Genomic DNA, 14,673 nt, shown 5'->3' with positions numbered 1-14,673 from the left:
CGCAGTGACAAACAGAGAACATGGGAAATCCTCTCTCAAATTAAACTGCCTCAGACGTGGATTTAAAAAAAAAAATGTTTGTGTTAAAATCGATGGGGATAAGTCGCTGCTATTTCTAGCCCTCTCTTTCATTTAAAATATAAGTGTTTGCAGCTCTTTTTGTCAGTGGGTGACATATGCTACAAAAGAGAACAGCTCCACCGTGCAGTAATAAAGTCACTCTGCGTGTGTGACCTTCACAGCTAATCTATAAACAGTGACGTTTCAGTCTGGACTCCCCTGGGAACCTAGGGGCTGGCTGCACTTCCAAATTTGGGTGCCTAAAGCGAAGCACCCAAAGCTATGTTTCAGCACCTCAAAGCAGCCACCCAGTTCTCAGAAGTGCATTTCCCCTGGGCTGCAATAAGGCTGCAGGGGCTCCACACCAGAGCTCCTCAGGAATTTTTCAACGAAAAATGCCAGTTTGCCAAAACCAAAACTGTTTGCAGAAAGGGTGGGTCTGGACAAACCTCCAGACTCAAACAAACATTGGAAAAAGGTCCGAAAAACCTGTCAAAATATCCAGTTTCAGCATTTGCTAACTGAAAAGTTTTGGTTTTTCATTGCTTATTTTGAAGCACACGAGTTTTAAAAGGGCCTGCCTATGTCAAAGTCTCACCAGATCTTTTGCTTCTATAGCATCTCTCATCTCAAAGCAATTCAGGAGCTTCAAAAACTTACCCAAATATATCTGCACCCACCACTGAGGTGCAAGACAAGTGACCCCACCAGCACCACCCAGCAGTAACGTAACGAAAGCAGATATTCCCAAGAATTGCATGTGTGCTGGAGCAGGGCTTGAAGAAAAACAGAATAGGAACTGTCCTTCAATAGTCTCCAGCTCCAATCAGGGACATAACCGGGGGGGGGAGAGGAGGGGTGGGATGTGTGCGCAAGCGCACAAACACACGTAACACAACAGAACCAAATTTATCTGAACTCCTCTTATCCAAAGCTTCCCATTAGCCAAAACCAAACAAACTTTGCATCCCCGCTTCTATTCAGGCGAAAGAGATTCTGCTGCGTACAGCTCTGTGAACACAGGTTTTGCAGGACGACCCATCAAGGCCCTTCAATTCGCCCCCGACCAATGTGCACTCTCCCAATAAACGGCATTTGATCTCCACTGAGTGACATGCCTAGCTTGTTGTGAAGAAGCAGAGAGCTTCAGGATCTGACTTCCATGGTCTAGTCTTCAGCTCACTGGAATTGGAAAACCCAGATTTCTGGAACCAGTGGGTTAATTTGCATCCATTAGCATTTTTGCTCCTAACCGAAGGTTACCACGTGGAGAAGATCTCTCCATCTCTCACCTAGCACCACGGAGATGGGCAGGACAGTCTGGACAGATAAGGGCTAAAAAACACGTTTTGATTCTAAAAATGAAACACACACATAAACCCACCAAACTGAAACCAACAGTTGGGGCCAAGACTGAAGACACCAGGGGAAGTGGAAATTTGCCTAGATAAAGCTGAGCGCAGCCGTGCTGCATCTGGGCAGCTGGGAAGCTGTGCGGCTCGACACAGGTTCAGCCCCTGTATTCAAACAAGACCCGGTTCAGCCCTCCCATGAACGAGAGCAGCTCCTGGTGAGGTCAGTGAGGGCTGGGCCAAGGGCTGCGTTTGGCCACAGATTGTATCCCCTGTGACTGAGAGTGAATTGAGAGCATTCAATGGCTGAGTCCACTCCCCCCACCCCCCTTAAGCGAGTGGAGGCTGAGAGCCCCACAGCCACCACCTCTGCTCAGTTGAGAATTAGCCAGTAGCTGGTGGTGTCAACAGCTTTCCAAGAGGTGGCTCACTAAGGGGGACTAGCCAAAGGCAGCTCACGGAGCTCCCCAACAGCCCTCATCCTTAATGCATGGAGGCTGATCATTCCCAGCTTGCGAAGCCCCATCCTGAGACAGGGTGACCATATAGAAGTGTAAAAAAATCAGGACAAGGGATTGGGGAGGTGGGGGTAATAGGAGCCTATATAAGAAAAAGCCCCCAAAATCGGGACTGTCCCTATAAAATCGGGACATCTGGTCACCCTATCCTGGGATGAACAGCCTGGCTGCAGTGCATTCTGGGACCTGTAGTCTCCATGGGCTGCACCACGCCAGTTTAAGCGTTTGGGGTGACAACACTCAGGTTCCTGGCCCATTGCCAGGCCCTCTACTCAGCCCTGCCCCGCAGTGCCAAGTCTTCCCACAGGCAGCTCAGAGACTCATGACTGGGTCCCATCCTAGCCTCCAAAGCACAGACGCACTCAGCCATCCCTGGCCAACCCCCTCCACAATGGGGTTAAAACAGAGGGCTAAGCCCTGCTTTCTAAGCGCCACCCTTGACTTTGCAATGGCATAAAAGACAACGTCCCCTCACCACTCAGTCATTAATAGTCCCTGGGGCACTGTGACAGAACCAGCATGTTAGAGACCTACCCAGCTAATTTACATTCTGCCTCCAGAACCGCCCCGCTGCATTTTAGTTGTCCATAAGATTCTTCACTTCCTGTCCTAAAACATCAGGTCATTCTACTGTGCTTGATTAAACAGCAACTGTGTTCTGGGCCCGGATGCGGCTGCCATTCAGTAGTGGGTCAAGTTGCCTCTCTGTATCTTACCTACCATCGTGGTGGATGGGAATGTGAGACTTCATTCATGATTGCAAAGTGACACGAGATCTGGGGCTGGGATGTGCTGTCGATGTAGAACGCTGCGTTTGTTATCAGGATGATGATATCGATGCTCTTCTGAAGGCAGTGGAAAATAACCTGAATGGAAGCTGATGTTTACCTAGCTGAACTTTAAAAGGATTCTTCCACCCAGGGCTCTCTGCTTTTGTGCCACCCAAACCCTCAGAGCGGCTCCCAAAGGCAGTCCTGCTTTGCAAAGTGGCTAAGGTTTGGGGGCAGTGTATCGATACAGGCGCTTGGATGGCAAACACCAGCTTTATCTCCATGCACCGGTGCATGCTCAGGCGCCAGGCAGCAAGTCTTAAAATAGTTTATTGAATGTTAACAATTTACCCGGGGTTGGGAGAGGGAGGGGATTCTTTGTGGAAAAAGACGTCTTTGGTATTTTTGGAAATTATTTTCCGTCTCCAAGTGGTTTTGTTTATCGAGTGCACATGCTGCCCGGAACATGTCCTAATGTGGAATGTCCTTGCGAAGGCCTCTTCTGAGCACAGTGCTTTGCCAGGGCCCTCGCAGGGAGAAGGTAGCACAGCTTGAAGCAGCAGCTCATGCAAAGTGAGTCAGTGCTGGCACAAAGCCCCACAAAATTCTTTCCCTAATATACCTCAGAGATGGCTCATTTCAGCTGAGTCAAGGGGAGCTGCTTCCTGCTCAGCTAACCAGGACCGAATACTTCCATGGAGAATCACAAGGATCAGTCACTAGCAGTGATCTGTCCCCTGGCTGATGCTGGAAAAAGTGACAGGCAAAAAGTAAAAATGCGGATCAGAGAATGGGAAGGGAAGTGCCCCACTGACGCTCCATTTCCACTGAGTAGAAAAGCATTGGACAGAAGCAGTGCCTCAGTAGAGCAGAGGCAGGAAAGCAGGGAGATAGAAGAAGAGGAACCTCTTCCACTGGGGCTTAACCAAACACCCCATCTAGTGCAATCAAAATCAGCACTGAAAAGCAATTAGGCAGCCAGAGCTGAGGAGTTTACAGGGAGGGGCAAGACTGGGACTTACCGGCCTGGCACTTTCCTTTTTAAAGCGAAAACTCCCACTATTGGAAGGGCTTGTCCTGAGTTGCCAGGCCCATCACCAGCAGGAACAGAGCTTTGCAACAGAAGTGTCTCTATTCTATTGACAGGTCCCTCCATGTCTGAATGGCTCTTCTGCCTTGCCCCACCCTCCTGTCCCCGATGTCTGTTTTGTACCAAGGCCCTGGGCACATGAGGTGAGGAAGCCGGGAGAGCATTTGTACCTATACAAACAAAGATGTGACTCTTCTCGGTGTTTGCGCAGCTTTTCTATAAATCTGAACAGAAAATGGTTCATTCCCAAGGGCTGGAACGCTAACAGGGCTGCCCGTCAGCTCCTTCCAGCGTGCAAAACCTAGTGCTCCCCACGGTTCTATGCCCCTATCCTCCCCGGGGTATGCTGCAGAGTTTTTATTTTTCAGGGGAAGATTTCAACAACTAAAAATGGAAATGCTAAGAGAGAAACTATACCTAAGTGCCCTTTAGAGACCTGGCTGCAGAGGCTACAATTATAACTAGCCCAATTACACCCACACTTATATTTAAAACGGTGGACAGATCGCGTGTGCATTCATGTGTCCTCCCACACCAGGGTGCCCACACAAAGGCAGAATCAGACACTGAGCATGCACCCAGTTACCTGTGCACACCCTCCCCAGCAGAATCACACACAATGCACATTCACACACGCACAAGTCCACTCAGAGTCACACGCTGGTAATGCAGCTCAGACATCCTCTCACTGCTTGGAGGCCCCACAAAGGCATGATCTACTCCCACACCCTTTGCTCACATATACACAACAGATGGGCAAACTTCAAAAGGTTCCCAGCTTAGACCTAGCTCTCTAGTTTTCTACAATGCTGCCTCTCACCATGGTACCTGAGAAAGCATCCAAGCACCCAGAGTTTTATCCAACCGCCTCGAATCATCCAAATGGAGCTGGGAATCCCAAGCGAGCGGGCTCAGCACACAAAGGGCACTTCAATCCCTGGCTGCAAACCCAGAGCAAATGTGCATTTTTTTTTTTTTTGACATTTCAGGGCTATGGAGGATTCTGACTTTACCCAATCCTGTTTGCTCACCGTTAGGGCATGTGCCCATGGCTCCAAAGGAAAGAGTCAGAGGGTATCCAATCAAGGCCAGCACTCTGCTCACAGCCCCTCTAGCTGTGTACTATTTGCTATAAGGGAATCAAGCGGTATTTTACCCACGCATACGCTAACAGTCACCATGTCCCATTGTCCCCCAGAGACACGCTGGTTTCCAGGCCTTTCAGTCAGGGAATCTAGTGATCAAAATTGAATGTAGCAGATAAAACCCAAGGCTGCTTCAGGACTCGACAGGGATGCAACTTATAACTCAACTCCCAGGTCAGTGTGTCATCAAACTCCCGTGGGCTGGGCTCAACCCAGCCACTACGGTAGGGTTGCGTTTGGTCTGACCAAACCTGGAACTTGCCCACTGGGGGCCTAAAAAGGACAATCGAATTGTCACTGGAAGAGACAAATCCAAGAACACATGTGCTGGGACCAGGCTGAGCTGGAAGGGTCACCAAGCACCAGAGAGGGGCCTGAGCATGTGCCTGCTGCTGACCAGCACAAGGGTGGCATGGGAGGATCCTCTCCAAAGGGCTGTGGCCAGCTCCCTTCTCTGCTCGCTGTGGTTTTTCAGTCATTGCTCCTACCAGTGGCTTTAAAGCCACATGCTCTTTGTAAAGCAGCGTGGAGGGGCTGTGGGGGGAGCAACTTAGGGTTGCCAACTTTCTAATTGCAGAAAACCAAACACCCTTGCCCCACCCTCATCTCCGAGGCCCCACCCCTGCTCACTCCATCCCCCCTCCCTCTGTTGCTCGCTCTCCCCCACCCTCACTCGCTCATTTTCACCGGGTTGGGATTGCAGGAGGGGGTGAGGGCTCCAACTGGGGGTGTGGGCTCTGGGATGAGGCCAGGGAGGAGTTTGAGGTGGAGGAGGGGGCTCCGGGCTGTGGCCGAGGGGTTCAGAGTGTGGGAGGGAGCTCTGGGCTGGGGCAGGGGGTTGGGGCATAGGAGGGAGTGCGGGGTGAAGGGTCCAGGAGAGAATTTGGGTATGGGAGGAGGCTCAGGGCTGGCGGTTGAGGTGCAGGCAGGGGTTTGGGGTGCAGGCTCCGGGTGGCACTTACTTCAGGCAGCTCCCAGCAAGAGTCCGGCATGTCCCTCCAGTTCCTAGGTGGAAGCATGGCCAGGGGGTTCTGCTCTGCGCTGGTCCACAGGCACCGCCCCTGCAGCTCCCATTGGCCTGCACTCAGGGCAGCGCTTGGAGCCCCCGTGGCCACCCGTATGGCTATGAGCCAGAGGGACATGCCGGCCGCTTCCCGGGAGCCGCAGAGAGCCGGGAAGGGAGTCTGCCAGCCCCACCAACTGGACTTTTAACGGCCTGGTCAGTGGTGCTGACCGGAGCCACCAGGCTTCCTTTTCTACCAGGTGTTGTGGTCAAAAACTGGATACCTGGCAACCGTAGGGCGCATGGGGTAATAACGGGTTGCTGGATATTTCAATATCTGACATGTGGGATTCTCTATTGTGTCAGTACCTGAAACCAAGCCGGTTTGGAGGGGCGAGCGGATGCTGGGGAAGGAAATGCTCAGCAGTAGAAAGGGAAGGCTGAAGGGATGGCGTGGGTGGGTTCTGCTCTCACTGCGGCTTTAATGGAATCCGTCCCCAGTTCAGGTCACAACACACAGCTGGTCATAAGGGGAAAGCCACAGGGCTAGTCGTTTTACACCCAGCCGCTCCCTTTGAAAGCAATGGGGACTCCTCCTTCCCCAGCTAGAACCATGGGAGCTGCTGGGTGCTGACCCATACTGAAAACTGGGCCCATAATGTGGGCATGAATCAAAACCAGAAGCTTCACTCAAAGACTATGACAGGCCAGCAGCTCAGCGCTGAGCACCACCACGGCAGCTACCTTTGGTCAGAGTCCTGGCTCCAGAATCGCCCTCCACAGGCCAGCAGGAACTAGCAGTGGTGTAAAGAGCTCTGGGCAATATCTTAATTCACCTAACAGTGACCCCAACACCCAGCTGAAGATCAGGGGCCAGTGCCTCCGAAGTGAATCCCCTCCCATCTCCTTCCAGCTGCAAAGGGGAGACCTCGCAACAGAAGATAGAAAGCACGGACCAACAGGCTGTGATGGGGAAGCGGGGTCTCCCATCCCCAGAACAGTGTGGCAGGGACATGGTTGAGGTACCGGGTGCAAAGTTCACCCCCCCCCCCCCCAAGGCAAGCAGGTGACTGGATAATCACTTACCAAACACTGGAAGTAAGCATGTAACCCAGCTTGAAAATATGCATGGCCTTAGGGGAAACTGCATATTTTTCACTTGAGTCTCAAGATAAATAAAGCCTCAACCTCACTGCAAACTAAGGAAGCGCCACAAAGTGCTGGGACCGAATTAATCCCCCGCCCGCATCCCTCCTCGCCCCGGACTGCACTCAGGACAGGAACCGAGTATTTGCCGAAATAAAGAGCAAATAATTCTAATAGTGTCTAGGGGAGAAAACAGTAATGTTTAAAGCAGACACAGACTTGGAAAAATACATGCCTGAGTGTGCAGAATACAGCACTTAACCCTTCCATGCAGTAACCTTCTCCCAAGTCACATGTACATTTCTAGGAGCACATTGCAATGGCCCACAGCTTAGGGGCTTCAGCAATATGGAAGGGATTATAAAAAGCATATTCCTAATGAGTAAACTAAGATCTCAGTCAGAAGCCTCTTTAAGACTTTCCTGAATTTGCTCCAGGCACGAAGTCTGATGCAGCCATCTAGCAAAAATCTAACTGATTGCCTTTCATCACCTCGGTGGAAATATGGGATCAGGACGGAGTAGGGAGCGAACAGTTTCACAACACTGGGATACCTTTAACATTTCAGAAGTGACCCCAAACAGGGGTGCTGTCTAATGGACAGGAGAGGGGACTGAGAGTCAGGATGCCTGCCTAGCTGGCCCCCGGCGTCTGTTCCCAGTTCTGCTACCAACTTGCTCACAGCAAAACCTGAAGCCAACATTTTCAGAAGTAGCCTCAGTTTTGGGAGCTCAGTGAGAGATGTCTGGGGCCTGGTTTCCAGAGTTGTGCAGAGCTGTGGGTTCTCAGTGACCTCAGCTGGGCTTGTGGGTCTGAAGAGAATCAGGCCCCGGGGATCTCAAGTTGGGTACTCAAAATCAAAGGGCTCTTTAGAAGATATGGGCTGTAATCTCTCTAGGCCCCATTCGGTGAAACAGGTATGATCATATTTACCTGCTTGACAAGAGAGTCGAATGATTGCAAAAAGCATGCAGCTCCCCAGATGAAAGGTTGCTAGAGAAGGGGAAAGGATGAACTCACTCTATTCCAGCAAATATTTTCCTACTAGAGATAAAGACAAACACCCACAAAAGAGAAGGAAAAAGACCTCCAAGGCCTGGAAAGCATAGGAGGAAGTTGAATTACCAAGGACTAGAGCCTTTGTGAGCTGATCAAACCCCAACTGTCCTTTTCAGCAGGCTGGAAGCTATAATGCTATGAGAACATGCATCATGAATGCAGCACACTGGGACTGCAAGCAAAACGGGTTCTACTTCAGGTTAAATTTTTAAACAGCTAAATACACAAGGTTCTGGAGGGAACAATAAAGTCACCAGCTCTCCTGAAAGCATGAAGGGTTCCCTTCCCAGCTTGGACAGAGCAGCCTGGTTCCTTATTTTAAAGTGGAATCAGAGTCATAAATACGGTGGAGTCAGACGCTGACAGATTTGTAGTTCCCGTGGACAAGAGCTGGTGGTGCAGAGCACTGGAAGAACCTCGCTCTGTCCTTTACCATTCCAGGGCAGAGACTATCTTGATTTATTTTAATCCTCTCCAAGCAAGACAATGGGAAGGCACCAGTGCATGCCAGCCACCCCTGAGATTAAGGGAGGAAGTGCTCATGTGTGGGGGAAATGGCCATTAGCCAAAGAACTATGTGAGGACCTGTTCTCCTGATCCCGCACCAAAGCCAAGACTAGGCAGGATACCGTCTCCCTCTTCTCCCCCAGCCCCACCACCCCCACACTATGTGATTTGCATAGAGAACTTGTTAGAGCTGCAAGAATAGTGAGGGAGAAAGAAACTCCACAGCTGCCTGACTAGGAAAGCGAATTTTGACTGTCCTATATATTCAGGACTCTGAAAAACAACCCCCTTCCACGCACACACATGTTAGTAGTGCAAACAGTCCAATTGAGTACATTTTAAGGTTCAAGTCACCAAAAGGAAACCGTATATTCAACTGTAAAATTGCAGCTTCCCAGTACCAATTTGTGGCATGCTAGTTACCTAACTCATACAATCAGAGAACAGAAACACTGCTATGTGACTTCAGTACCTAACATAGTACAAACTGCACCCATCACGATTGAATATAAAATTCAGATTTTGAGCTGCGTTGATTTGATACATAAGTCAAGTGGTTTTGTTCGCATTCCTTGATTGGATGATTTATACAACTAACTGACACAGTATAAATTGCAAGCATCACAATTGACTATAACATTCAAATTTTGCACGGTGTTGGTTAATTATATAGGTCGTCCAATCAGAGAACGCAAACAAGATCACAGAAGCAAACCAGCCACCACAATGCAAATAGGGAGCATTTACAACCTAAATTATTTTCTGAAGAAATTTGTGAATAACTTGGAATGAAGAATAATTATAGAATCTCATCATCCACTCATCATGAATTTATGAATCAAAAGTCAAAATTTGTTGAATATAATATCTGCAGTATTCCCAACTCAAGCATTTAAAAATTATGAGTCAAAATCATGAGATTTTTAAAAAAAATAAACTTTGGGTTCTTCTGATTTTCCTTGGTTATGAAGCCTTTAGGGCTTCTATTTATAAAATATTCTAGGTAACCAGTAAGGCTAGACACTTACTTAAAAAAAACCCCAAAGCAGATATTCCCATGCAATTGAATGTGTGCTGGAGCAGGGCTTGAAGAAAACACCAAATATCATGAACCATGCTGAAATGGTGAGAGTTGGCAGCATTATTTTAATTTGTTAAGAGTTATTCACTCAGCTCCAGAAATGTTCAAAGATCTTAAAAGGTGGTTTCAAAAATGCCAAACAGTTTGTTCATACTCTCACAGGAAAGGCAAGTGCAAAGCTTTCCCATGGGGCGAGTTCTCTGTATGAAAGGCCTGTCTATATCAGGGATTTTTACACCAGCATAGCTACTCTGGTTTGGTACATCTCACTGCAGGGCTCAAACCTCACTTTACCCCGGCACCTCTTCACTGGAGGTTTGCACCAGCATGACGATCCTTTCTACAGACATACAGACAAACCCCTTGTCAGAAGCTACGGGAAAGGCCCCTATCATTCAGGAGTGCTGAGAGCCATTGAACCAAACTGTAAATCCTGTGTGTGATGGAAACCAATTCAAGCCAGGGGGTGCAGCAGCACCCCCAGCACCCCTAGTTCCAGCAGCTATCATTTTATAAATATATTTTAAAATGAAATGTCACCCATTTGGAGCAGACAGAAAAGTAGCAGCACTATCAAGGGAACGTCCAAGAATTCCTTGTCATTTTGTTTCTGAAAGAGAGACTGACTGTGTTGGTAGTTGAGGGATGGAAACTGCAGATTCAGTGTCCCAACCTGGGGCACATAGAATCCATTAAATAAGGCCAGGCCTCGAGAAAACAAGTTCACTCAAGATCAGCCCCCAGATACAGCTGCATGCAGAGCTTGGAGAGTCTCAATGAAGAGTTTACTTCTGGCCATTTCTCATTCATGACCAAGGATAAACAGAGGGCCTCATTTAGCTTTGTGCAGCTCAGTGCGTTACAGGAAGGAGGACAGAGCACAACCAACATCTTTTTAGACTCGCTAACAAACGGTCTAACATAAGGGGCGATATCTACAGCAGGACCACCCTAATGAGATACTCCAGCCAGTGCCTCCTCATAAGGCCAATACAGGCTCCAACAAACTTCCGCTTTAGCAAGGAGAACTATGTCAATAAGACATTAATAGGCATGAGGAGCCCGGGCGGGCATCTGCAATACAGGGCATTAGTACACTGCATGCCTGCAAAAATAATTCAGATAGGAGGGATATCGCTGGGGTGTCAAATGATTAGCAGGGCTGGAAAACTACACAGCAGTGTTTTATGGGGATGCTTTTATATCATCCCCAAATACGGAATAGTAAAGCAAGGTTGGGGAAGCTTTCGGCTAAATTGTCTAGATGTGCCAGGTATTAAAAAAAACTTTCCTCAGACATTCAACTATGCAGAGTACATCTGCTAAGGAAGAGTAAGGAAACATTTAGCTTAATGGCCATGTCTAGAGAAAGTGCTATTCCATTACAGAGACAAAATCAACAGGCTTGAAACCAGAGGGAATATTTTCAATGCAAAAGAGATTCCCCCCCACCCCTCACTAAACTTTGTACCTTAAGAAGCTTTTTTGGCTCAGAAAACCCTCCTCTTTTAAAAGGCAGGCCTCATTTTATGTGTTAAGGCAGCTCTCTTAAGGTCCCAGCGAGAAAACAGTTCCTTAAATCCCAAGAATCTTGCAGCAAGCCGAACCCCTAAAACTGGCCTCACTCGCTCTCCTCAGACCGCAAGTTTATAATGGGAGAATGGAAAAAAGCAACGCATGACTGCCGGGTAGTAATACAATGCAGGCTCCTTCGGGGAGCATGTGGGGAGCAGCAGCCCATCTAGCGAAGGTCTAGGAGAATGCCTGGTTGCAATGCTCTGAATCTGCCTACACGATCCCAGGAGGCTGTTGCTGGGTTTTGTTCAATTCAGACAGGAATGTCTTAGCCCCTTGCCTGTGCTCTCTGAACTAGCCAGGCAGCCGCATGCCTGCCATTAAGCTCCCAATAATCAATATGAGAAACATTTACCAAGTGCCAACTATCCAGAGAGTTTACACAAGTTCAAGAAACAACTCCCCGCCCCTCCCCGCCTTCATTTCCAGTCACAGGGATCCTCAAAAAACAGCCAGTGGCCTGACCCCGGTGGCACCTGCCCTACAAGAACTCTGAAGCCACCTTTCCCCGTGGCCTAGAGGGGAGTAAATCCCTCCATGCAAACTCCAGCCCGGGGCAGTCTCTAAAGCCCTGCTGCAGAAATGGAGAATTCAGCCCCATGCGCTGGGTGTCCCTAACCTCTGACTGCCAGAAGCTGGGACTGGATGGCAGGGGGTGGATCACGCCATAAATTGCCCTGTTCTGTTCATCCCCTCTGAAGCCCCTGGCCCCAGCCACTGTTGGCAGACAGGATCCTGAGCTAGATGGACCCTTGGCCTGCCCTAGCATGGCTGCTCTTCTGTTCCTCCCCTTACCCCAGTACAGTGACTTCAGTGGCTCTCCTGTTCCATCACGAAGGAGAGCGGGTCCCCGGGGTGTGCTCTGCCCACGGGACTAAGCAGTTCGCTCTCCTTTGGGGAGGTCTCGTCTGGTAGCCAGGCCAGGCACAGCACCAAGAAGTGCCCCCAACTCCCCCCGGTGGGTCCTACCAGGACCCATCCACGCCGGGGCTCCCTGCGGCCGGTGCATCGCTGGGGGATACACAAGGAAGCGCAGGGCCCGATCCTGCAGGCGCCCGCGCGCACCGGTAACTTTGCTCAGGGATGGGGCTGGCTTGCTCCCAGAATCGGGCCCTGCGAGGGACGCGGCGAACTCTGCCCAGCACAGAGCGAGAGGTTGCTGCGGGCTCCCAGCGCCCTGCTCCCCGGGCACCTGGCACCGCAGGCCGGGAGGGGCCGGAATCAGCTCTGCCCCAGCCACTGCTGAGCAAGGTCCGGCCGCCCCCATCGGGGCCCCAGGCTGGCGCGGGGACGGGAAGCAGTGGGGTGCATTCCAGCCTCCATCACAGCCCCCCGGCGGACACTGACCCTCCCGCGGGCCAAGCTCAGGCTGCCCTGGGCGTTCTCCGCAGCGTTTCACCGCCAGGCCCCCAGCCCCGAGCTGGGGCGCCCCCTCTGACTCACTCCGGCCTCACTCAGCAGCCCCGCCCCCATGGAGACAGACCCCGGAGGCGCCCCCCCTTCCCCCTCCCCCCAGGAGCGAGTCCCAAAGTTTGGGGAAAGTTTGCCCGCAGCTGCGATGGCGCCTCCCGGGCAAGGGGGGCGGGTGGGGGGCCGCGTGGAACGCCCCCTCCCCCAGCTACTCACCGGTCCGGCAGGGCACAGTCCGCGGGGTCCAGTGGGGGAGCGGCCGCCCCAGGCGGGGCCGGTCCCGCTCGGTGCCCCCGGAGCTGCCGCAGAGACACAATCCCCCGGCGGCGCCGGCTGCTGGGAACAATAGGCGCAGAGCCCTGGCCGGGGCTGGAGGCGCGCAGACCTCCCGATCCGCCCCAGCTCACAGCCCCGGCTCCATCTCACCAAGGGGGCCCCCGCGCGCTGTAGATCCGGGAAGGGGTCGGCCCCCGGGGAAGACACAAGTGGCCCCGACGCCCCCTAGACTCCGCCGATCCTGGGGGCTGGAAGCCCAGGTGCCCGGACGAGCTGCGGTGGATGCGCTGCGCTCCCCGGGTTCCCTCCGTGCGCTCCGGAGCAATGCACCTCCCTCCTCCGGCTGCTGCCCGGTGCCCAGTCCCACACTACGCGCTGCAGAGCAGGGCTGAGTCCCTCCCTCCTGGCCAGCCCCTCCTCCGTCCTCCACACACCCCTCCTTCCCAGCTCCTCCTCCTCGCTTCGCTCAGCCCCTCCCGCTCCGCCTCGTCCCCAGTCCTGTCTCTTCTCCATCCCACTGCCCCCTCTCCGTGTTCCCACGCCTCCCTCCTCCTCTCACTCGCCAGCAACCTGCCGGGCTCACCCCCCCTGGGCTAGCCTGTCCCGGGTGGGGAAGCGTCCCTGCCTCTGCCGGGAGAAGGAATCTCAGGCTCCGGCTTCTCGGGATAGACAGAAGCGGGAAGGGCTCGGGACTTTGTCCGGGAGGCTCTTCCAAGTGCGCTGGATGGGCGAACAAACCCCTCGGTATTTGGATCGTGCAGTGAGCTCTGAGCCCCCGAAATGCGGCTCCTCCTTCCGCACGGAGCTCATGGCAAAATCTTGGCTGTGGGGCGCAGGTGGCTGGGGAACGTCCCTTCTTCCCCAGCAGAGCTGGGCCTTTGGCCACCTCTCTGGTTTACATTTGATTTGCCTGTTCCCTTCCAAATAAACCCACGTGGTTTCTAAAGACTGATTCCAAACAGTGCAGTTTATTGTGTAGGGTGTGTTTCATATCCTGATGATTTCTGTGTGTTATGGTAGCTCTCAGAGTCCCCGAGATCAGGATCCGGGACCCCACTGTTCTAGGTTGTAGTACAGATATGTAGTAACAATAGCTAGTCTTACAATCTAAGCCCCCGATCCTGCAATGAGCTTCATGGAGCTAGGGTGACCAGACAGCAAATGTGACAAACTGGGACGGGGGTGGTGGGTAATAGGAGCCTATATAAGAAAAAAAAACCAAAAATCGGGACATCTGGTCACCCTACATGGAGCAGCCAAGACTCAGTCAATGAGCGCTGCCAGATACAGGCTGCCGGACATACAACAAATAAAATAACCAAGCAACAGACATGACATGCAACATGTCAGAAGAGCAGAACTGGTCAGGAATCAGTGTTGCCAACTCTTGTCGCATGATAATCTCCTGATATTTGGTGTGATTGTTAAAGCCCCACCTGCCAGGATCAAGTAAGAATCTCAGATTTCTTTCTTTCTTATTTTAGGTAAATTTCTAGCCCTCATGGTTGCAGAGTAAATCTGAACTAAGTGTGAGATAAAGGCTCAGGGAAACCAGGTGGCAAAACCACAAAACCCAGCATTGCTGATTTTACTTTTGAAATCTTGGGATTTTTAAGACAATTTATGATTATTTAGGGCTTGACTCACAATTTTTGAACAGTTGGGGTTGTTGATATTGTCT

General features: G+C 51.3%; 1 protein-coding gene across 4 annotated transcripts in view; it reads right to left on the bottom strand.

The window, feature by feature from the left end:
- The window catches only part of FGFR1 (fibroblast growth factor receptor 1), a 76,577-nt gene extending 63,210 nt beyond the window's left edge, over positions 1–13,367 (bottom strand). For 2 of the 4 annotated variants that reach the window (XM_054017382.1, XM_054017383.1), the window contains exon 1: positions 12,933–13,367. The gene's annotated coding sequence lies outside the window, so the exon portion shown is untranslated. The remainder of the gene's footprint in view (positions 1–12,932) is intronic. The other 2 variants (XM_054017384.1, XM_054017385.1) reach the window with 1 other exon arrangement.
- Positions 13,368–14,673: the final 1,306 nt, after the last annotated feature.

This window comes from Malaclemys terrapin, chromosome 2 (assembly GCF_027887155.1).
Source record: "Malaclemys terrapin pileata isolate rMalTer1 chromosome 2, rMalTer1.hap1, whole genome shotgun sequence".
Taxonomy (NCBI): Eukaryota; Metazoa; Chordata; order Testudines; family Emydidae; genus Malaclemys; species Malaclemys terrapin.
The sequence above is the reverse complement of the archived record's forward strand: the minus strand, read 5'-3'. Positions and strand labels throughout refer to the sequence as shown.